Below are 23,537 nucleotides of genomic sequence, written 5' to 3'. Positions count from 1 at the left end.
GAGGCAAAGAGCGATTCACCGTGAGAGAGAGAGAGAGAGAGAGAGAGTGTGTGTGTGTGTGTGTGTGTGTATGTGTGCTGTGAAACAGATATGTATTCTAATTGATTTCTAAACATATCTAATATCTAAAACAGGTCCACCCCATAAAGTATCTAAAGGCGGTGTGTTTATATAATTACTGAACACGGCCCTTCAGATTGCCTAAAAACAGATCAATTAAGAACAATTTGTATTCTTAATCTTCCCAATAGCTTTAATAAGAAATGATATAATAAGAAACAACTAACTTGTAATTGTAACTGCCTAGACTTGGGTTGTATCCTGAATGTTAGAACTGACGTCTGGATAGAAACACAATTTGCTTCTGAGTGTTTGTCCTGCACTTTTATTTCTTTATTTATTTACTTTATTATTTTTTAACATATAATACACCAAAATTGTAGACGATCTGACTCTATTAGCATTTGCGACATCTCTCTCTCCCTTCCTCTCTCTCTCTCTCTCTCTCTCTCTGTATTAGAATAGATAATTAGTTTAATTACGATCAGATGTAATGAGCCCTATTCAGCTGTATTGGAGAACGGTTCAAGGTGGCGCAGAGGCGTCGATATTTTTTTTTTTCCCTGCTGAGAAATCAATGAGCTCATTCAGAATCAAATGGAGCTTGAAATGGAAGAGCTGGAGAGAAGAACTGCCGATGCTTGGACAAAAAAACAAAAAACAAAAAAACAAAAACAACACAAACAGCTTGATTATTGCTGCTGTTTTCTCCTAAAAAGCTGTTTTAATATGCGCCTGCTACCTGCACGACACTAATCCCCGTACTACCCACAAGAGCTGGTATCAAGTGCTCAGATGGGATTTTAATACTTGTGGGTTTTTGTGCTTACCATTTGGCAGTTATAGGCACTTTTGTAATGATTATATTAGGAAAGTGCTACTGCATGTTCCCATGTGAGAAATCCTGACACCAAAAAAAATAATAATGTTAATGATTATATTTCAAACCCATGTCTATGTCTTGTTTTTCTGAATCAATCCGCATTCTCTGCATACACACAGATCTCAGCAGAACCCCAGAGGATGAAGTGAGATCATACTGTGGAGCCACTTACCTTACTTTCTACTATAAAATGCATTGAACCCTGGACATAATTCCAGGCAAACTAGATAATGAATAGATAAAGTTTAATGCGTCGAACGGCAGGCGTTCTGGTCAAACTGAAGAGGAAAGATCTTTATCTAAATGAGAGAATGTCCAGGGAGTGAATTACAGTAATGTTCACTCACCCAGAGCGGAGACTCTTCTGATCGGATCACGCCTGTGTCATGACGATGTTAAACCTTTAGACATGCACTCTTCTCACACTGCATCTGCCCCCAAGAGGGTGTGAATAGTACTGAGCCCACCTAAGAGAGACAGAGAGAGAGAGCAGTGTTAATTGTCAACTATTAATTAATACATGATGTCGACTTAATTAGTTCATTTAGTCCTTTAGGTGATAACGAGGTGCCAATGAAAACTGATGAAAAAATGTATTTATTTATTTATTTATTCATTTGTACATTGTAATGATATACATGTTACTAAACAACCATTTTAATAGCATGTAGCATAAAATGTTAACATGCACTGTTAAAAAAAAAAAACATGAAAATGGAAGTGTCATTATCAGTGATGCCATAAAATGTAGAAAATGTAGAACTGGGCACAGGAAACAATCATCGACTGCCAAATTGGACACACTGTTTCCAATCCAACTTGCAGTTTCCACCTCAACCCAGTTCACAATTATCCAAAACAGAACAGATATTACTTTTGTTTTCACTGAAAGTGTTCAAAAATATGCAGCACTAGAGATCAAGCTGCTGAAATTGGTGGAAAATGTTGGCATGCTGGAATTCGCTCGGATTTTCAGAGATAAATTAATACATTTCAGTGCATGCTTACTCCCTACTGTTATCAGTGTAGTAAGAATACCCTCATCTGGACTTACACTAGTGAAGAATATTTTAATACTGTTTAAGAAATATCACTGGATCGCACTGACAAGCTCTGTGCCTCTTAAAACTTTCAGCTGTTGTGATTGTTGTCATGGGCGGCATCTTGAACTGAAAACTCTGACCATAGATTCAAAAGTATTTACTAATCTAGACAAGCCAGAAGACTGGTACACAAACCAGACCGTTCAGTAGGTTTGAAGGCGACATGAGAGGTTTTTAAAATTGGATTTGAGACTGGTTTGTTTAGCGGAGTTAGATGGATGGGGACATTAGTCTTTCTGAACTACACTACACTAGCACTGGGTCAGGATATTAAAAAAATAGCACGTATTAACCTAAACGTGGCTTGTCTGAATGTGACTCCCAGTAACATTCCAAAATATTAGCACACAAAATCCATCTTTGCTACCTCTAATATTAATTTAAAATAATTGAATGAAACAAAAGAGGAGATTGTGCGTATATCATATTGTTTAAGAAATATCATTGGGTTAGTATTACTGATGGTGCACTCAGACTTTGGACCCATGCTCTACTTTCCATCTGCACTTCTGCATTTTACATCCTTGCAGTAATATTAAATATAAAATGATCTCATTGTAGATCAATACACTCAATCCGAAATGCTTGAAAAAGTTGCAGGAAGAGTTTATCATCTCACTGTACCATTTTCTGTTTGCATTTCTCTCTCATTCTCTCAGCCTGCAATACCAGTCTGTTTACCTTCAGATTCTGAGCAGAAGCTCTGAGCAAACACAACCCGTGGTCCTCCATGACCTCATATATTGTTAGCACATATGTAACACAATATATTGAGGTATTTTTGGGAGCTATAATACATAATGTTCGTAAATATGTACACTCTAAGTGAGAGGTTCCCTTTACAGTCTCTTTTCTTCCTCGTGTCATCTCAGGGAGTTTTTCATCTCCATGCATTAGGTATCTAAATTATTCAGATTCTGTAAAGCTGCTTTGTGACAATTGCTTTTGTTAAATCTACTATACAAATTAAACTAAAGTATATACTAAACTTAATACTGTAGGTGGTGGTGGTGTTATTATTTAAGAGTCGAGTTATAGAATATAAAGTATTACAGCACTTCTGTATAAATGTCAAGCCATCCCTGGAAGTTCTGAGCACTCTGAAATGCCTCATTCAGGTCTATATTTAAAAGCTCTCTGATTGCAATATTTTATGGAAATGGTATCATTTATCCATCAAATATGAGAGGTGCTCGCCCACAGAGCGTGTTTCAGCCAGACACACTGCAGTGTTCCGACAGAGGGGTCATGACAGCTGTAACTTTTTACTAAATGTCATCAGTAAGACTGAGGATGGACCACGGCTCGAGGAGATTCTTAGATTAATGGCTACTAAGTTGACACAGCACAGTCGTTTGGTCTCTAACAGCCTATTTTTCTCCAAGTACAGTACACGCACCATCCATTTTATTAGGAACACCTGACAGGCGTGGAACCTGATGTAGTCTTCAGCCCTTTTTGTGCATTCTGAGATGCTTTTCTGCTCACGAGGGGTGTAAAGACTAGTTATTTGAGTCATTCTTCATTCTTCTATGCTATGGCCTCTTTCCTCAAGGTGATTCTGCTGCTAACTGGATGTTTCTGTTTGTTTGTTTTTTGCACCATTCTGTGCAAACTCTAGAGACTGTGTGAAAATTCCAGAGGATTAGCAGTTTCTGAAATACTCAGACCAGCCCATCTGGCACCAACAACCATGCCACGGATATTACATTTCCTCCCCGTTCTAATGTTTGACGTTTGATTGTATAACATTAACTGAAGCTCTTGACATGCCTCGGCATGATTTTATGCATTGTGCTACTGCTGTACGATTGGCTGACTGTATAATTGCATTGAGCAGGTATTCCTAATACAGTATCCAGTGCGTGTAAAAAAAACATGTTCTGATATCATTCATATAGCATAGAACTCCGAAACATCATTCATATAGCATAGAACTCCGAAACATCATTCACTCCAACAAAAATAAGCAAATACAAGCTACTTATTAAACAGTGTGAATAAGTTTCCTGGCTACTACTATGTCTGTCTGCCTGCCTGTCTGTCTCTCTGGCTGTACCAAGTGTGGCTGTTGTTTAACATGAATTCTGTGGCCATTGTAGAAAAAGCAATCCAGTAAATAAATAATGAATTTGAGTACACCACTAGAATAAAGAGGCATCAGTGTGCCATATGGTTAAATGCAGTTCTAAAATATTCGTGACATGATCATAACCCTCACTGATCTGTATTTAGACCTAAAAATGCATTACAAATGACTCCAGCTCCTGCTGAGCTGAAACTTCAAAGCACAATGTAAATCGAGTCTGTTATAAAGAGGAAGAAAAAATCATTCACCGCCTCATAACAACACATGCATAGATTAGAATATGTTTTGCATAAATTTGACTTATATTCACTACTGAAGTTCTTTAATCGAAAAACGAGCTCTCTGTTAATGTGCTTGCTAGTTTTGTTAGCTCCTGTTATTTCAAATAAACAAGTCTACGTGCAAGGCTGTGGCAGCATTGCTTTCATGGACAAAGCCATTAGCACTTAGAGAGTTAATAAATCACATGCGAGTTCCAGCAAGAATAAAGCTATTTTAAGATAAACATCTGCTTGGACTGATCTGATGAAGATGTGTGCTCAGGCTCGCACCTCTTGGTTTAAGGTCAACATTACATAACATTTGGAGCAAGTGGTTCAGGGTCTGTCATTTGACATTTGGGCATAATTTAGTTAGATTAAGAGACTGTGCTTTGCTGACATTTACTGCCTCGGAAACATGTGATGTTCAGTCTTACCGGCTGAAGGAGGATGACGCTGCTGAGCTGCTCCAGCCAGAGGAATGAAAGAATAAAACTCCTCAGAATTTCCCTGGAACATGACAGAGAGACAAACAGAGAGAAAGAGAGAGATAAAGAGTGAGACCATATAACCAGACAATATCATTAAGTCACAGGGGGCTGTAAGGGTAGGCAACACTTATGAGCAATGTCTGTGCCTAATTTGAAAGGCATCAGAAATCTGGAGATAGCATTGCACTACATAGTTTTCAGTGAAGGCATAAGAAAAAATGGTTACGTTCACATTACCAGGTTGAAGTCACACAAATCTGATTTTCTGCCTTAATGTGACAGATATGTTTTTTTAAAGACTGCATGGACTGTGTTTTCAAATCAGACCTCAGCAACTTTCAAACATGGTCCTAGATTGGATACATGAATGAGAATGCTCATGTGGGAATTCGTGTGCTTTTTTCACAGTGTGTGTGTGCATATCACAGTCATCGTAATCATCCAGCGGGGACTTTATTCAGTGATGGATGGGGAAATTGGTGATTTATTTGATGTTTGGGTAATCATTTCAAGGTAAACTGGAAACTGAGTAGTGCAGTAAAAAAAACTGCCCAAGAAATTGATGTGAAGCATCAAGATAGAGAGATCTGATCCAAGAAAAATAAATAAATAAATAAATAAATAAATCTGAATTGTGCAAAATAGCTTGGAATGTGAATGCAGCCATGAACACTTTAGAGGAAATCCTGAACGTACGTGGTTCATATTTGGTTATAATGCTTTTTAAACTTGATAGTATGTATAATACTGTGATTTTACTGTAAAAATATAACAGATAAACATGACCAAAACACAACAATATAGCTGAACATGGTAAATTTATACGGCTGCCATCTTGGATAAACAGAAACGTTTTTTACTTGTTGGCACAGTTTGGGATTCGGTATGATTACTTAGGCCCCGCCTCCCAAAGTTTAAAGGTAGAATTGTATCAGAAAAGCTACAGTTTGATAATAACGTTAGAGAAAGTTGGAATTGTATTGCCTTTAATTTGTAAATAGGAATCACGAGTTGTAAATAAACACAAATAAAAGTCTGAAACAATGGCAAACAATTATCTGAAGATGATTTAGGCCTGTATTTCTGGAAAAAAGATTTCAGGTAAGACAGACTTCTATTACGTGTCAGCTACTTTATACTCCATTACGCGTTAGACTAGTACAAAAGTATCATCGTATCATATCTTAGATGATTGGATACATAAATAAGTAGACCATTGTGAAAGTTAATTTTTTTCTACAGAACCAGATTCAAGAATTGCAAACATGGGAGCTCAATTATTGAAATAAATCGAATAAATCAAACTTCTCAGATGTAATCATACCATCTTCACCGCCGTGAATCGATTGTGGCAGCAGCAACATCTCCAACTTGTATACTGAAAAGTGTTAATTTGCCCTCACTGTCTGCAGGGAAGTGAATTGATTTGCTGATCGACTGAGCAGAACTGCAGTGACCCCGCACAAGTCCAGATCCAAACAATCGATGGCAGAGTGTTGCAAACAAGCTTACACTAAAGCCACTCACTCCCAGTCTCGAGTAATCAATGGTGGAAAGCGAGCAGTGGATACGGAGATAACACTTCCACACACTATCAGAACAAAGCAGTCGATGTGAAAGGGCACAGCAAAAAAAAAAAAAAAAAGCAGGATTTGAGCATTATGTCTTATTAATTTATTTTTCTTCAAGTGCCTCATTACCTCCTTATTATCTCTTGTACTGTATAGTCGGATGTACGCTTGACTATTTTGACGGTTTTTTGGTCTGAGGAAAAATGCAGGACTAAAGTTAATGAGGCACATTTGTCACTTATTTCCTGTTCTTAATGAGACAATCGTAGCATTTCCTTCATTTTTTCAAGAACAAGAGAAAGGGAAGGATGAAAAGGGGTAAAGAAAGTTTTCTCATCTCTCTCAGTGGCCTCTTCACTGAAACCCCAGAGAGTTTTGTGTTTATACTCACACAAGCTAATTATGCAAGAACGGCTGTTTACTCACTAGATCAAAAGGTTTATTCCCTTTCTTGCAGTTTGATCTAAAAATGAACGCTTTCATTCTGAGCGCCAACAAAGAGCGCCGTGTTCGTGCTCCGCCCAGTTAGCACGCTAATTAATTAGCTTGTGTAATTAGCTTAATGATTTGCAGGCAAAAAATTTTGCTTATACTTCTGTCCATAGTTACGGAAGTGCATTTCTGCCACGGAAGAAAAAAATCCCTATCAGCATCTCGTTATTACGAAATATGTATCTCGTGGTTACAAAAAAAGCATCTTGTTATTACATACAGCTACTTCCTTTTAAGAGCTCGGTTTATTGTGTTGTAGTTAAAATATCTACAATATTATGCACCAGTCCAACAATTAAATGAGTTCTCTGAGAGCATATGGCACTTGATCTGTGCTGTTCTAAATTTAAAGCTTCCCTTGGTGATTAAAACTTTTGCTGTGTTTGGAGAGGAGAGTCTGTTTCACACCACACTGCCTCCACTCTTCACAGCAGGAGTGTGTGCTGGATATCTACCAGCTTTCTCAGGTGCCGAGTGCTCCAAACGCGCGCGCTCACACACACGCTCACATCACACAAATCTGACACCATTCTGTCAGAAGCTGTCAACACAGTGCTCGCCGCGCCCAGCACGAGTGAGAGGGAAGCAGCGTCTCAGTTTCTGCTGTGCGTTTTTGCTGAGAACAGCTGGCTGTGTGTCACACGCACGCTTGAAAACACGCCGATAATTAGCGCAATCCGTTCCAGTCTGGACAAGGCAACGGGACAGAGAGAGACAAAGAGAGAGAGAGAGAGAGGGAGAGAGAGAGAACAAGCAAGAGGAAACTGAAACAAGGAGGAGAGAGACAGAAAAGGCTAGAAATAAATGGTGAGAGAGACTGAGAAAAAAAAAGAGAGAGAGGGAGTCTGAGAAAAAAAAAGACACATGGATGGTAGACTAAAAGGTGCAAAGTACCAACTGAGAGGTGGAGCAAATTGATAGAGACACAGTAGGGGAGAGAGAGAGAGAGAGAGAGAGAAAAGGAGAAGAAAGAAACTGGGAGAGAAGTGGAGATATACAGGGTCAGAGACTGAGAAAACACTGCAATAAAATAAAAATTCTGTAGTGATATGATTTTTCTAAATAAAAGGTGAAAATAATTAAGAAACTACTACACATATGCTATTAGTGTACTACTTGAACTACAAACTTGAAATGGTGCATTTTGACTGAAACAGAAAATAAGGATTTAGATAGTCTGTGTTTAAAATAAACTTTTGATGATGTATGAGAAAATCTGGATTTTAGTCATCACATGTGATCTCATAAGTATATGTTCAACATTAAGAGTGTGTGCGACATGAGGAGTGTGATGGGACATGAGGAGTGTGACGGGACGTGGAGTGTGTACGAGACATGACGAGTGTGTATGAGACATGAGGAGAGTGTATGAGACACGAGGAGTGAGATGGGACATGAGAAGTGTGTATGAGACCCGAGGAGTGTGGCGGGACATGAGGACTGTGTATGAGACATGAGGGGAGTGACAGGATATGAGGAGAGTGACAGGATATGAGGAGTGTGTATGACACATGAGGAGAGTGACAGGATATGATGAGTGTGACAGGATATGAGGACTGTATATGACACATGAGGAGAGTGACAGGATATGAGGTGTGTGATGGGACATGAGTGTGATGGGACATGGGACAGGATATTATATGGAGTGTGACAAGAGAGAGAGAGAGAGAAAAATTAAGAAAAGGTATACAATAAATGAGTGTGATTTAAAGCTAAAGAAGACAAACAGATCAAGTGAGATGGCGAGAGAGAGAGAAAAGGAGGAAAAAGCATTAGGTAAAGGAGGTGAAATTGAATAAAGGAAGACGAGGTGTCTGGCTAAAGGCCTTTTTAAGAAACCCGAGCTTTGCCTCGCTGCGTTCCTGCACTCTCTCTGCTGAAAATGATAGCATTGATCATATATTATAAAACTATTTCCTGCCTCAGCATACGTGGCCTTCGGGTCTATAAAGGGCTAGCAGAGAGTATCACCTTCTGTCTTACAATCCCACAGGAGCATCCTTTTATCCATTCCTTCATCCTTCCATCCAGCCATTCATCCATCCAGTGCTCCAATTAGACCACGATTCCTGTTAGGTCACAGTAGGAGGCGCTGAATGTTGCCGCTTTTTATTAGCTCTCATCTTATTTCAATGCTTGCATACGGAAGGGAAAAAAATGCTAAAATCCCTGAGCATGTGGGAATTAAAGGTCTTACCAGCTTCAGATGAGCTTGTGCAGAGACGGGGCTGATTTCCCTTGACATCATCCTTACAGAAAAGCCCTTATGAACCACGTACAAGTTACAGTATTATTCATTCTTTACTTTATGCTTTGCTGATAACATTTTCTCATATGTCTTGCCAAGTTAGCTCATGACTAGCTTTTCCATCCTGAAGAGTTCCACATATATGTATTCAAACACATGCCTTCTGTGAACGCTGGTTCTGGAGATAACTAAGAGTGCACTGGCTGGAACTACATCATAGTTTTGGCAAACTCACTGTACCTCTAATGCCCTTCCTTTTTTTTTAATGTGAGGAGATACACTATTTCCAGATTCTCCAAAAACCCTGCAGGTTTCTCAGGATAGAAAAAAAAAGCAACCTGGCTGAGTAAAATAATGCAGAGTGTATTTGAGATTTATTATATAAACCTTCTTGTCATGATATAAATCTTATTTGTGTGTGGGTGTGTATGATTTATGAGCAGGGGAAAGCAGAAGAGCTTTTTTAGGTCATGTAAATGCAGTGCTCGCTCTCTCTCTCTCTCTCTCTTTTTGCACACACACACACACACACACACACACACACACACACACACAAACACAAAACCTCACGCACACACACACACACACACACACACACATTAATTTTGAAGTTCTGGAAGAAACTCCTTGCTGCTCTTAACTGGGCTAGACGGCAGGGGGAGGAAAATAAAGCAATAGTCATAAATCTAAAGCACACAGAGAGAAAGAGAGGCACAAACCAAAAAGACAAAGAGAAAAAAGGGAGAAAAATAGGATGGGTAGAGAATACAGAAAAGTGTAGAAGAAATGTGGAGGGCTGCGCAAGTGACTGAAAGATAAGATAAATCTGGAATGGGATGACATAAGTGGGAAGGATCTTGCCGAGGGGTGTTTTGGCAGTTCCTAAATTAACCACTAGTCTGTGCTATTGATCCAGTAATGTGTAACTCCATTAGTGACCCAGATATGGAGCGATGTGACATACCTGCACGCGCAATACTCTGCTGTCGAGGGATCTGGACACACACATGGGCACACACAGAAAACCCCGAATCTTTTTTTTTTCTTTAATAAACACATCAACATACGTCCTCATGCTCTTCGTATTGACCCAGGAGATGTGAAGTCAATATACGTATGTGCTGTAGGCATTAATTAAAGGAGAGCGTTCACTCATTTAGCTAAAACTAAAGGCTTTGTAGTCTGTAAATTAAATTTGGTTCCTGTTCCTTGGTTAATTGGTTACAGGCCAGGGCTTCAAGATTGCATCATTGGGTTAATGAAGACGGGTGGAGGAGTCACACAATGAATAAAACACTATGAGACAAGCTGTTATGGGAGAATAATCAAGTGATGCAGCCCAGATGTGGTACAATAGGAAAAAAAGTATTGGAACGATTCCTACACTACACTCACAGGAATACCTGTACACCTGCACATCCATGCAGTTATCTAATCAGCCAATCATGGGGCAGCAGCGCAATGCAAAAAGATTATGCAAATACAGGTTCAGGTTTCAGGTGATCTCTCTGACTTTGTTAAAGTCACAGAGATCATGTGTGATGTGAACATTAACTGAAGCTCTTGACCTTGTGTCTGCATGATTTTATGCACTGTGCTTCGGCCACATGACTGGCTGATTGGATAACTGCATAAATGACCCGGTGTACACTGATATATAAACCTAGGATTTGCCTTGAAGCTAGCACCACTGTCACAGCTACTCTTATCGAAAATGAATCAACACCTACTGACCAATCAGAATCAGGAATTAAAAAGTGCTGCTGTATAATATATATTATCCCGCAGCACTGTTGACTTCTCGATTCTGATTGGTCAGCAGCTCTGACAATAATTCTGACAGCAAGATTTATATTAATGCGCTTATTCTAATATATTATCGTTTCCATAGTAACAACTTTCCCAAGGACTTGTATGGCTGTTTTCTATGTTTAGGAGATGTTTATATGGCATTTTTGGAAGTGGTGGTGGTCTGTAAAAGTCAGAGTTTTTTATTTATTTATTTTTTTTCCAGAAACGAGAAAGTCTTCAGGACAGAAGGCTTTTCGATTTATTGGTGAAATGACAAGCTGTCTTTATTTGTCTTATAAACATCAAGAGAGAAACAAGAGAGGCAGATGAGGAAAGGACTGCTGATAGTTGCTACAATGTAAGTGATAACAGAAACTAACTTGTTTTGCAGCTGATCCAAAACATTAAACGTAATTTGATGTGAAACGTATGACACTGTTGGGAAATTGCTGTGGTATACAAGGAATAAAACACTTCAGGATGTGCTGTAATAGGAAAAAAATGCAACTTCCAGGTGGCAACAGTAGCTCCGGTTCTCGATGGGCCACACCCATCACTTTTTTGTTTTCCAATAACACCATACATACACAAATAAAGTATATACACATCATCAAGGTGTTCGTTATTCAGCTTAACTATTAACTATTCAGCTTAAAATAAGTCTATAGAACGTACAGGTTCTACAGTTACTAGAACTACTAGGCCACTATTACTACTATTTCTTTTAAAACTTTTACACTAATTGTTCCAGGACAGCTGGAACAGTGTATTCTAGGCTAAAGTTTTGTAAAATTTCCAGAACACAGTATTCAAAAATTAAGTACTCTAGAGGAGTTTATGGTAATGTGATCTAAACTTGAACAAATTCTTTTTTGTGATAATTTTTAATTGATTTTCATAGGAACAATGCTTTTAAATATATTACAGATCCCTACAAGGCAATGCTTTCTGTAACTGTTGTGGATAAATTGTTCAGTTCTAAAGAAGTGTTCCAGTTAAAGTGTTTTAGACTGTCGGAAAATGAATCTTCTTCATTATGAAACTGTTTAGGATGATGCATTTAACCACATTTGGAAAGTGAATTGCAAAATTGTAACATTTAGTCTTGATTCTCATGACAACGTCAAAATTGCGCTTCTCGTTGCAAGTGAATGGGAGTTGAGTGACTGTGAAGACTTTTTGGGATGAAGTACTCTGGAACTTTTTGGGCAAATGTACTTTTAGGCTGTTGAGTACTAGAACTGTGTTGTTTTAGACACAGGTGAATAGTTTATCGCCAAGCACTGTCCTCGTGAGGCATACCTGTGTATAGACACAGCCAGTGGTATTAATTAACTGGAAAAAACCAGAGCACGAGTACATACAAACACTCATCCTAGAGGAGTGAACAGGGAAACTGGCAACAGTCTAGAGTGTGTGTGTGTGTGTGTGTGTGTGTGTGTGTGTGTGTGTGTGTGTGTAAACGAGAGCGGGAAATGCTCTTCTTCATGTGAGGAGTGTTTATGTTCTTACTGAATATTCCATTTTGACAGGCTAATGTATTCCGCTATTGGCTCTGCGGTGCTTTCTTGGGCTTGCTCTATATTAGTCCCCGAATGCATGGCTTTATTGCCGTATTCAGAAGTAGGACACAATTTAAATACTCACTTGCTCAGTCACTCTGTCTGAAAGTGTGTGTGTGTGTGTGAGTCAAGCCAGTTTTACTAGTAGAGCACTTTTTTTCCCTATAGACATTGCAGAAATTCAGCTCAACACCACTAATGAGGAAGAAGAGGGTGACAGTATGAAGGATAAACTCCCCAGTGACGAAAGAATCACTGAGGTGAGAGCACACACACACAGAAACATGTGCAAGATAATTGTAGAAAGAGCAGACACCTGGACAGCTAACCTCCTAATTTAGTCAGAAAGCACTCACTCCAACTCCAGTAGATGATACAACCTTGATTAGAACTATAATAGAAAAACATAAAGAATATAAACAACAGTTTCTTGTTCTTTTTAAGTTGTGTCGCATTGGACATTGTGTCTCAAATCATATACTTGCAGTATGTATAACTCTAGACTGTTGTTAAGTACTCCTTTTTCTGTTACATTTAGCATTTAAATTTTAAAAACCTCTCATGTAGCCTTCAAACCCGCCGAAAGCTCTGCTTTGCTTCCCAGTCTCCTGGATTAGTAAATACTTTTGAACGTTTTCGAGTTTTTTCGATTTGAGATGCGGCTCATGACAACACTCACGACAATGGCTGAAACCTTTAAAGAGAAACAGAGCTCTTCAGAGTGTTTAACATAAGCTCTGTTTTACCTGCCACTCTTCTGGATTAGTAAATACTTTCGAAAGTAAGGTCAGAGTTTTCTATTTGAGATGCAGCACATGACAACAAACACAACAATGGTTAAAAGGTTTAAAAAGAAACCTCGCTCGTTAGAGTGTTTAACATTGCTGTGCATGAAATCGCTAAACATTCTACACTTTGACTTGGAATCCAGATGGACAGGGATGTTTTGGCTCTGACGTGCCATCTAGTGGATGTCACTTTTAATCTTCCAGATGTACATTAGATACTCAGGTGAGTGTGTGAACAATGCAGCTTGCGTACACGCACATAAAGTAACGTGTCAAGTATAAACTGGCCTTTAGAGACTGTTACAGTAATGTGTCTGTGTGTTTAATTGCAGTGTTACTCAAATCAGGATTCTGCATGCTCAAATAATGATAAATTGTAAACAAAACATACCAGGGCTCAAGTCAAGTCATTCTTCTCTCTCTCTCTCTCTCTCTCTCTCTCTCTCTCTCTCTCTCTCTCTCTCACACACACACACCCACACACGCACTCACTTACACAAATACTCAAAGGTACAAAGAGAGTCACAAACACTGAATGGTCATTACACAGGGAATGTTAGCGAATGCCACCAGAGTGTGAGCTGAACACAATGACGAGAGCTTGTTTCTCAGACCCGTGACAAAATAACAGTATCAGAAATATATGACCTGAAATGCCTCTTCAAATGTTTCTCCAAAAGCATTTTTATGACTGCATGTACAGGCATAAAAAGTTTTATGCCTCAGATGCTACCAGTAAAAACATAATGCTACCAGTAAAAACATATTCTTGAAAATACATGCAACAGATTTCCATATATGGACTCAAAGACCCGCCCACATTATCACCAGTGCTCTTCAAGGCATGCCCACTCATAGCCATTCACACAGTTACTCCCTCTATTAACAATAAATACAACCATTTACACTGCAGCTGCACTCATACCACACACACCCACACACACACACGCATACACACACTTGTATTTTGACGTGAATTCTAAGAATAGAAAACTGTAAAAGTTGCACACTCACACACAGGAGAAAGGAGGTGTGGCCTCTTTAAATCACTACTTATTTGAATTACTGAATCACTGACTCACTGAATCCTTTAAGTGTGACTCTTTCTATTGATAAAGATACACACCCCTAATGCAAGTCAGCTTCCAAAATATGACCCACTAGCTTCAGGTCAGGAGATGTAAACATTTTGACAATGTGATGTGGTATTACACACCGTTCCCTCAAGCTGTGAAGTAACAGGCGACTGAACGTCATCCTCCCATTCCTAAAAATACACATTTTTCCCCCTTTTTCCTTCTCTCCCCTCATATTGGAGAATGTAAAATGTTCTCAAATATTCAATGAATGTCCTGCTACAAATAATGAAGCACAATGACTACAAGTTATTTTCCACTATTTTTCTTTCTCCCACACAGGAAGAAATGAAAACCTAATTATTTTGTGCTTTTATTCCACTACAGTCTAGTCAGTTAGATTTGATCGACAGGTTAATTGTTTAATGCTCTTTTCCTGCCTTTTCCTCACCACACACCCTGTATCTCTCTCACACTCTCTTTCTATTCCTCTTCCAATATCCTTGTCTCTCTCTTTGTCTACATCTCTATCTTTCTACATCCATGCGTTCAGTTCTCTTTCTAGTTGACTTTCTGCTATAACTAATGACAGCTTGGACCTAATGAGTTATGTCAGTTCAAGCCTAATTCTTCCAGTACATTCTCTATAATAAATAGTAGTCTACACATCGAAATAATAAAACTAATATTTGAATAGTTGGATTTTGTTCATAAAAATGATTTGTTTTACAGTTAAAAGGAGTCCCTGGCTGCACAAAGTTGGAGAAGCCCTGTGCTATGCTATATTCCCTGACACATTAATGACCTTCAGAGAAAAATGAAGGTTGAGAATGGCAGAGCTGAAAGATGAGTCTCTCTCTCTCTCTCTCACTCACACACACACACAAAGATACACACACATACCCACACCCACACCCACACACACCCACACACACGATGCACATGCCATCCTCTGCTTTTGACATTTATTGTTTACCAAATGAGATGCATTGAAATGAAGTGCTCTTTAAAGATAGCTGGAGGGCTGACGGTTCTGTCATTTCGCAAGGACTTTGTGAGTGCGTGTGTGTGTGTGTGTGTGTGTGTGTGTGTGTGTGTCATATGGAATATATGACAATTTTTTAGACTGTGAGGACATTCAGCATGGTCAGTCAACGTGAGTTAAAGTAAAATTAAATTTAAATTTTAAATAAATAAATGAATAGGTTAAACATATCAGGGCTAGTTTAGTTGTAGGAGTAGCATTTAGCTCTGTGTTGTGTGTGTCCGCGTGTGTTTGAAGTGTGTTTGAGGGCCTGTCAAACCCAATTGTGGTCTACCCACAGATGAGACTCAAGATGCCCCAGTAACTAACCTTTTTTTTTTTTCCTGCAACAAAATTCTACCTACATAAAACAAAACAAAACAAAATATTTCATTTTACGGTTATAGCAGTCTCTCAGCTGTATCTCTCAGAGCAGGTTTCTGGTGTGAAAGAGATGGGGCACACGCACACACACACACACACACACACACACACACACACACACACACACACAGAGTCAGCAGACACTAACGCTCTCTCTCCTCTCTCTCAGTTTATTTGCACACAGTCCTCTCGGTCCTGCAGGGAGTTTGACTTCTTCTGGTCTCCGGCTTGGCTATAAATATTCCTCTCCCACAACACGCACTCCGAGTCCTGAACAGCTAAAAGCAGCCCCTCTGCACGAGGCATTTATATAAGTCTCAAAAACAGCCTGCATACTGCTACACACTCCTCAGAGCACTTCTCAGGGCACGAAGCGTGTGACGGCAGATCAAACTGATCAAATGGTACTGACAAATAACGAGGCGGTGCTATAAATATACCCCATGATATAGTGTACATGGGGGTGTATGTGGATGTTTAAACCTGTTTCTGTCCTACACACAACCAGCAGCTACCGGACTCTCCAGACAATGTACAGCGGACTGGGTGCACTAAAATTAAACACATCTTGCATTGCATGTTATTATTCAATTAAATACTTATATATCTAAATGATTTTATTCTGCACTGCACTGTGATCAGCTCAATTCGGTCTTTGTTCCACTAAATACGATTTTATGAAATAAACATTTTACACCCTATTGTAGAGGCGATTACGTACTTCAGTAAATTAGCCATTGACAAAAGGTGCTTAGTTAAAAAAAATCTTACTGATTACTGAATGTCAGGAATTAAAGCTGGCTTTTGTATTTTTTTTCCCTAGCATGAAAAAGTATTGAAACTCATTCATGCTATTTTATTGATTAGCAACAGTGTATACAGTGTCGGAATGTATAATCCACCCCTTGCACACCCTGCACACTATTTTACAATCCAACATTAAGAGCATTATTTCAGAATGTGGCATACATCATTAATTATATTTACATTAAATATATATTAACGAGTTATAGCTAATTTTTTATGTCTTAAAGAATTCCCATTCATACATACTGTCAGGGTGAAGGTGAAGAAGTTCCTAAAGTTCAGGGCAGCATTATTAAACAACACCTGACTGAAAAAAGCTACATAGCCATAACAAAAACCTTAAGCATCCCTGTCATTACAACTGCTTCTATAATATGCAGGTGGAAAGCTCATGAAACCACAACTAATCCTCCCTGGACGGGAGTGCCACGCAAGATTTCACAACGTGCTCTCAGACTAATGATAAGGAAGGTAAGAAAGAAGCCAGTAGTCACTTGAAAAGAGTTGCAGGATGACCTGAAAGCAGCAGAAACAACAGTTACACAGAGAATAATAAGCAATGAACTGCACCAGAATCATCTCTGCCCCTTTTTAGCAATATATTCAGCTCGTTATGTTCGGAGAAAGAAGCACATATGAACCCAAGAACACCATAGCCACAGTGAAGCACGATGGTGAGAGCGGCTTCTCTGCAAACGGTAATGGAGAATTACATACTGTCAAAGGAAACGTGAAAGGAGTGATGTTCCAGGACATATTTCATTTGTTTCAGCCAAGAAACTGAATCTGGCTTTGCAACAAAATACTAACATTGTTAATTTGTGGTGTCTTTCTTTTCACTCTATATCATCATAAATAGTTAGCAAAGTTCATGCTGAGAATGGCAGAAGAACCACACATAAGAGGAGACCTTTGGAGTGGCTGATATGTTTAGTATTAAAAATTACTTACTAACATATATATATATATATATATATAGGCTTTCTTTTGACGCCTCAAGATGCATTAGCTTTCATGCCACAAATGTGGCCATGAGTACATTTCGTAGAGTGAGAACCGTCTCCGTGCGCGGTCTGAGTGATCATATCACACGACGCATTTGAACCCGTTCACACTTGTGCTTAGCGCTGTCCACTTGTGATCCAATCATCCGAGACGGATGTTAATTACTAATCTGAACGGGGACACAGGAGGCCTTACTAGCAGCACGCTGCATCTTATTCTCACAACACATCTGTTGTCTTGTTGTCTGTCACTTCCTGTTTGACACTGTGGAAACTATTTCTGAGTGTCTTTTCTCTGTCACAAACCCCTAATAAAATGGCCAGAAATTGGAAGTGTACAGAGAAAGAGTTTAAAAATAGTAAATTATTAAAAGAGAAGTAGGAACTGAGAAAAGGAAGAGAGAAAGGAAACCGAAAAGAGAGAGAGAGACTTTAATAATAGTTGTTTCACTCATTGCATGAGAGATCACATGGTCTGTCACAATACACAGAGTCACTTGCCTAAAAGACTACTTTCTTACAACAACGGAGAAAAATTATAGATTAAAACAAAAGCATATATTGTGTTTTATACGAGTTCAGTGCATCCATACTGATTTAGTTCTAACAGGCTCGGCGCGTTTATTAGCCTCAGCTGTCCTGCCCTCCCGCTATGGGACGCGCCCAGTGTGGTTTACTGCAAAATTTCCTTCAATCGTCCCTTATTTCCATATTAGTGAGTTGAGCTTGGCTAATGAATCATCCACTCTCTCTCTGTCTGTCTCTCTTTCTTCCCCAAAAGCCCTCCTCAATTACTGTTTTTTTCTTCTCATTCTTTAATTGAGGGGAAGGAGAAGGCTTTGTGCTTGAGATAAATTAGAACAGGAGATGGAAATAATCGCGGGTGCTTCATTGTTAGTTGCGGCCCGCTGCACATTGTCCGAAGTGACGGCTCTGGATCGCGGAAAACACAAAGAGGGAATTGGGGTGGTTAGACGCTTTTGTTCTTTGAGATGCACTTTCGATTCAGGTATGGAATGAAATGGATATAATTCTTTGCGCAGGAGCCGCATGCCTTTGTGTCCCATTGCAACTTCTCTAGTCTAATGAAAAGAAGTGCGTGTTCAAACTGTTCTGCGTGAGTCTGTCACGTCATGTAGCCCAGATGGAGAAGAAGATCTCCCGATTGGGAACTGTGTTTTGTCTGTAAATAGAGAGCTTTTTGAGAAGAGGACATACAATCAATATTTCTCACAGGAGCCTATTACAGAATGTAGCTTTTTATACATCAGACTCCCTTCTCACGCCGACTCGCTTTTTCTCTTCTAGTTGCTTTTTATATCTTTCTTCTTATCAGATCTCTAGAGTTTCTTGTTACTCTTGGATGTTTTATATCCATCAGAGACAAGTATAATCCATTGCTTCAATGGTGAACTGTCAATATGGCAATATTTTTCTAACATTTAAAACATTTTCCAGGTCTGCTGAATGGTACAACAGTGTATTGTCATGAATTTGAAATCCTGATGATTAGACGGTCATCCAATGTCCGTAGGAAGCACGGCTTCGCTTTGTGTGTCTTGGTGATCAGTCAAATGCAGATATGGTAAAAGTGATGGATAGGAATTGGCTACAGTTAAATTTGGAATAGAAAATAGTGTAAAATCTGCAAAGAACCATCTCTCTTTTATTTTCACTAATACACTATTTCTTTTTTGGTGAGTTAAAAAAAATCCTAGCATAATCCACATTTGAAGGTCAAGGTTCTTGCTAAAGTGTGTGTGTGTGTGTGTGTGTGTGAGTGTGTGAGAGAGAGAGAGATCTGGTATCCACATGCTTAAGGTGTAGGTGCATGACTTGCTCTGGCTCTCTTGCCTCACAGGCATGTGAGCCAGGGATTATGGGAGTTGTAGTATTTGGCCTGGGGACCTGCAAGTATATTGGAAAGATAACTGAAGATTGGCCTCTTCACCCAAAGATCTGCTCTTTCTGTTTGGCAATAACGGAGAGAGAAAAGTAGAGAGGCTGTGGTGGGAGTGGAGAAGTGCATGTCTGTGTTATTCATATTCCTTCTCTATGTCTCTCCGTCTCTCCTCTGCTTATCCCTCTGCAGTGCTCTCAGCTGTAATTGTGGAGCGTGTGGATAAAATTAATTAACATAAAATATCTTCAGCATATAGTTTGCAAACAGTTCATTTATACAGCAGGTGCAGAAATGCCTCTCTCTCTGCTCAGCCTACGCCACCATAGCAGATTCATTTAAGTTCAAACGACTGTTTTGATCAAACTTTCACTTTCTCTAAATTGGTTGCTGCTCTGTTTGTCTGATCGTAATGTTCAGAGGAAAATTACACCTTCTGTACAAAAAAAAAAAAAATACCTGGCACACACTTAAAGCAGCAGGGCATTTCTAGCAGATCCCGTCTCCGCTGGCTGGGAATTCTAAAGCCTTTTAGAGCTGTCATGCTGAAATGTGTGCAGTTATAGAGCATTAAAATCACGAGAGCCTCATCCTGGAACAGTCAATCTCTCCGGAAGTGGCAGGGAATACAAATACTCAACGGTGCTGAAGGATGTTTGATGAAGGACTATTATGTAACCATCGTAGATCTGTTGAATCCCGTACTTGGTTTAGAAGAAGCCACTGGAACACTTAGCTCTATAGATAGTCTATGAATGAGGGAACTGATGTGATGTACTTCAATGAGAAATTATGCAGCAGGACAGAAAAGTGATCGGACATTGCAAATTCGAATCCCAATGACACCACAGACATCCAAGCCAAGGGAACAAAACTGGCTGTGCTCTCTGGGTGGGAGGGATGGCATACTCTCTCTCTCCTGTCAATCACAGCAGCACTAGCCAATCATGGGCATCTGTGGAAGAGGGCAGAAATCATCTCTGAGTGTTACGCTGCCCTAGTATGCAACACGCAGTTGGCTGACTTCATGTGGAAGCATTAGGTAGAAATTGTGGAGGTGGATGGGGAAAAATAATAATAATAGATTTTTTTTTTAAATGTGGGAACTGCTAAACTACTTTGAACACTTAAAGAGGTGTACCATTTGTTATGGCTCATCTGTATGCACTGCTTGGACCTGTAGACCCCAACAGATTATAAACAATAAGCACAAAAATTCAACGAGAAGAATTTTTAGAGAAGTATCTGACAAGATCTGTAATTATTTAGCATTATTTAGCATTAGGAGCAGTTCACTATAGCTGCACAGTGGTGGACCAGAGAAACGGTCTCATTACAGGAAAGTAGAGCGATGACAGGTGGTAGCCATGACAACCGTGACAGTAACTAATTGGCACCAAGTCATACTGACTAGTTATTATTTTAGAGCTGTGTATGTGTAACAGAACAATTGTTAAGCCTCCACTGGTGATACAGGGTGTGAATGTGGCCTGCGTGTTCTCAGCACAAAGATTAGAAATTACATTTCTTTTATTTTTTAGGAAACCTGTTCATGACATCTTTTGGTTCAACTTAAATTATTCCACAACCATTTGAGATTTCACAAACTCTGGAAGTGGAGCTTTCAGAGGACACGCAATAGTGTGTTACATCACATACACACACTAAACATACACTAAATCTGCAGTGTAAACATTGACTGGTTGAAATTTTATTATTTATTTATTTTTGCCAAAAATATATTTAATCTGAGAATTAAATATATACAATCCGGATTATTTAATAATGGAGCTACGTGTGTTCTTCACTGTGAAAAATAAAAACAACAATAAACAACAGCTGTATTAGCGCATAAGTATGCAGTGAAACACTTGGGGGCACGCTGTTATGGGCAAATAATCAACGACAGGATGGTGTGATGCATCCTGACACAATGCGGAGTTACCACCCCAAAGTTTACTATTTTCTTATAACCGCACATCCTAGAGTGTTCTATTCCTACTATACTGGAGCAATTTACCAACGATTACAATGTGTACTTCTTAAAGAATGACGCATCACACTTTCATCCATTTATAGTTATATTTAATGTTGTGGAATGTTTGAGAAATAAGTTAGCTCCTGTTACCGCTTATTTTATAGCACCTATAAACAGTTCCCTCACTAGCCTCCTGAAGTTTAAAAAATAAATAAATAAATAAAATTACTGCTTGTTTTCTTTTCTACTGAAGATCTTTCTGTTCTGGAAAAGAAAAAAGCTTTTCCTCAGACTGTTACAAAGCACTGACACTGGACACCCCTTCCATAAAATAAAAAATAAAAAACCACACCAATAAACCGCACTATCTTCTCTCAGAAAAAAAACAACGTGATTTGAATTACAGCCAGCACTAGTGTCAGAGCTGCTGTTAAAGAAAATGAATCAACACCTCCTGACCAATCAGAATCAGACAATCAATGTTACTTCTCATCCAAGTGTTACCCAGCAGAACTACTTTTCACAGCAGGCAAAAACATAACGTTGCATTTAGCCGGTAAACAATGTGCATTCATGCTAGCACTAATGATAGTTTTCAAACCAAAGTTAATTCCCGATTTTGTCTGAAATAGGATTTTGCAGAATCGGTAGCTACAATCAATATGCTCAGCTAGCATGTAACCATTTGTGCTCTTTTGCTAATGTATTATGGAAGACGTAACTGACAAATACTGACATAATAGATGTGCATAATAAGTGACGCTCCAAATTTCCAAGAGTAGTCATCCTAGAAAATATACTTAATGATACGTATTACATGTTTTGTGTGACCTGGTGCGAGTATATGCTCCTGTAAATGAATATATCATTCAATATGTCATGTCATGTTTATTACAGGGCATAAAGCATTCATTATGGGACCATACATTGGAAAAACCTATAAAGCATGTACACTATCTATGGAATGGAATGGAATGTATGTGGTGCTGCTCCTGTCATCAACAGCGATCGAGAAGGCACAGTCGCAGGAAAGACAGTCGTGGGTGTGATGAACGTGAAGGAGGTGGATTATTTACTCGTGGATCATCTTCTCCCTAAAATGCTTTTGGAGGAGAAACTCATAGTACACTAAGCACACATTGTCCAATGCAAGTACAAATTACACAAAGAACACACGACAGAACTGCAACTGCTAGAAATCATAATCTACCTGTGTGTGTGTGTAATAGTTTGCCTCACATCATTTTTATTACATTGCTCAACACTTGAGCTATTTTTTAGATATATATAATAGATTTTAGCCTCCCATCTAATATCACTGCACATTTGTTTCATCGCTGAATAACTGGATCAGAGAAGCACATGTTGTACATCAGATGACTTAACTGATAGTATGGGGAATTCTGTTCCTTTAAAACTTCTGTTCCTTTAAACTAATAACCAGCTTAAGCAAATATATACCTTAAACAGAGCTAATAAACATCTCTATCGTAGCTGGACCTGGTGAACTCTTTTCTTCTCATTACTCACTCTTTCAAATGAGTAAAACAGCTTATAACCCTCTCTATTTATCCAGACAGGCCACACACACACACACACACCAACAATAACGGGTCTACACAACCTGGCCATGTACAACATTTAATTACACATTAAACATTAATAAAAGACTGTATTCTGTGCACCCATTACATCAAGACCTAAAGTGTGAGCACTCCATCTTTTTAATAGTACAACAAACGCTGGGCTCATTTTTTAATCCTTAATTAATGTGTTTATTCAATCAAAATCTAACAAAGTGGTCTGATGTCTGAAGTGTGGCCATCCGTGCGGGATCGTTAGTGTCTCTACTCAGATTAATGGCGACGTGAACGGCGCAGCCGGCCGAGGCGGGAGTGATGCGTGAGCGTTGGGCGTCGCATGGAGAAGATCGATAGTGTGTCAGAAAGAAGAGAGAAATTCGCCTTTGTAGGGGACAGACACATAACACAAATTCTACATTTCAAAGGGGCTTAACCTTTAAATC

General features: G+C 39.1%; 1 protein-coding gene across 1 annotated transcript in view; it reads right to left on the bottom strand.

The window, feature by feature from the left end:
- The window catches only part of LOC113545745 (receptor-type tyrosine-protein phosphatase delta), a 370,010-nt gene that overhangs the window by 242,864 nt on the left and 103,609 nt on the right, over window positions 1–23,537 (bottom strand). The window contains exons 5-6 of the mRNA XM_026945226.3: window positions 4,833–4,905; window positions 1,291–1,410 (exon numbers count right to left, since the gene is read on the bottom strand). The gene's annotated coding sequence lies outside the window, so the exon portion shown is untranslated. The remainder of the gene's footprint in view (window positions 1–1,290; window positions 1,411–4,832; window positions 4,906–23,537) is intronic.

This window comes from Pangasianodon hypophthalmus, chromosome 28, assembly GCF_027358585.1.
Source record: "Pangasianodon hypophthalmus isolate fPanHyp1 chromosome 28, fPanHyp1.pri, whole genome shotgun sequence".
NCBI lineage: Eukaryota > Metazoa > Chordata > Actinopteri > Siluriformes > Pangasiidae > Pangasianodon > Pangasianodon hypophthalmus.
This window is presented reverse-complemented; position numbering and strand designations above follow the sequence as displayed.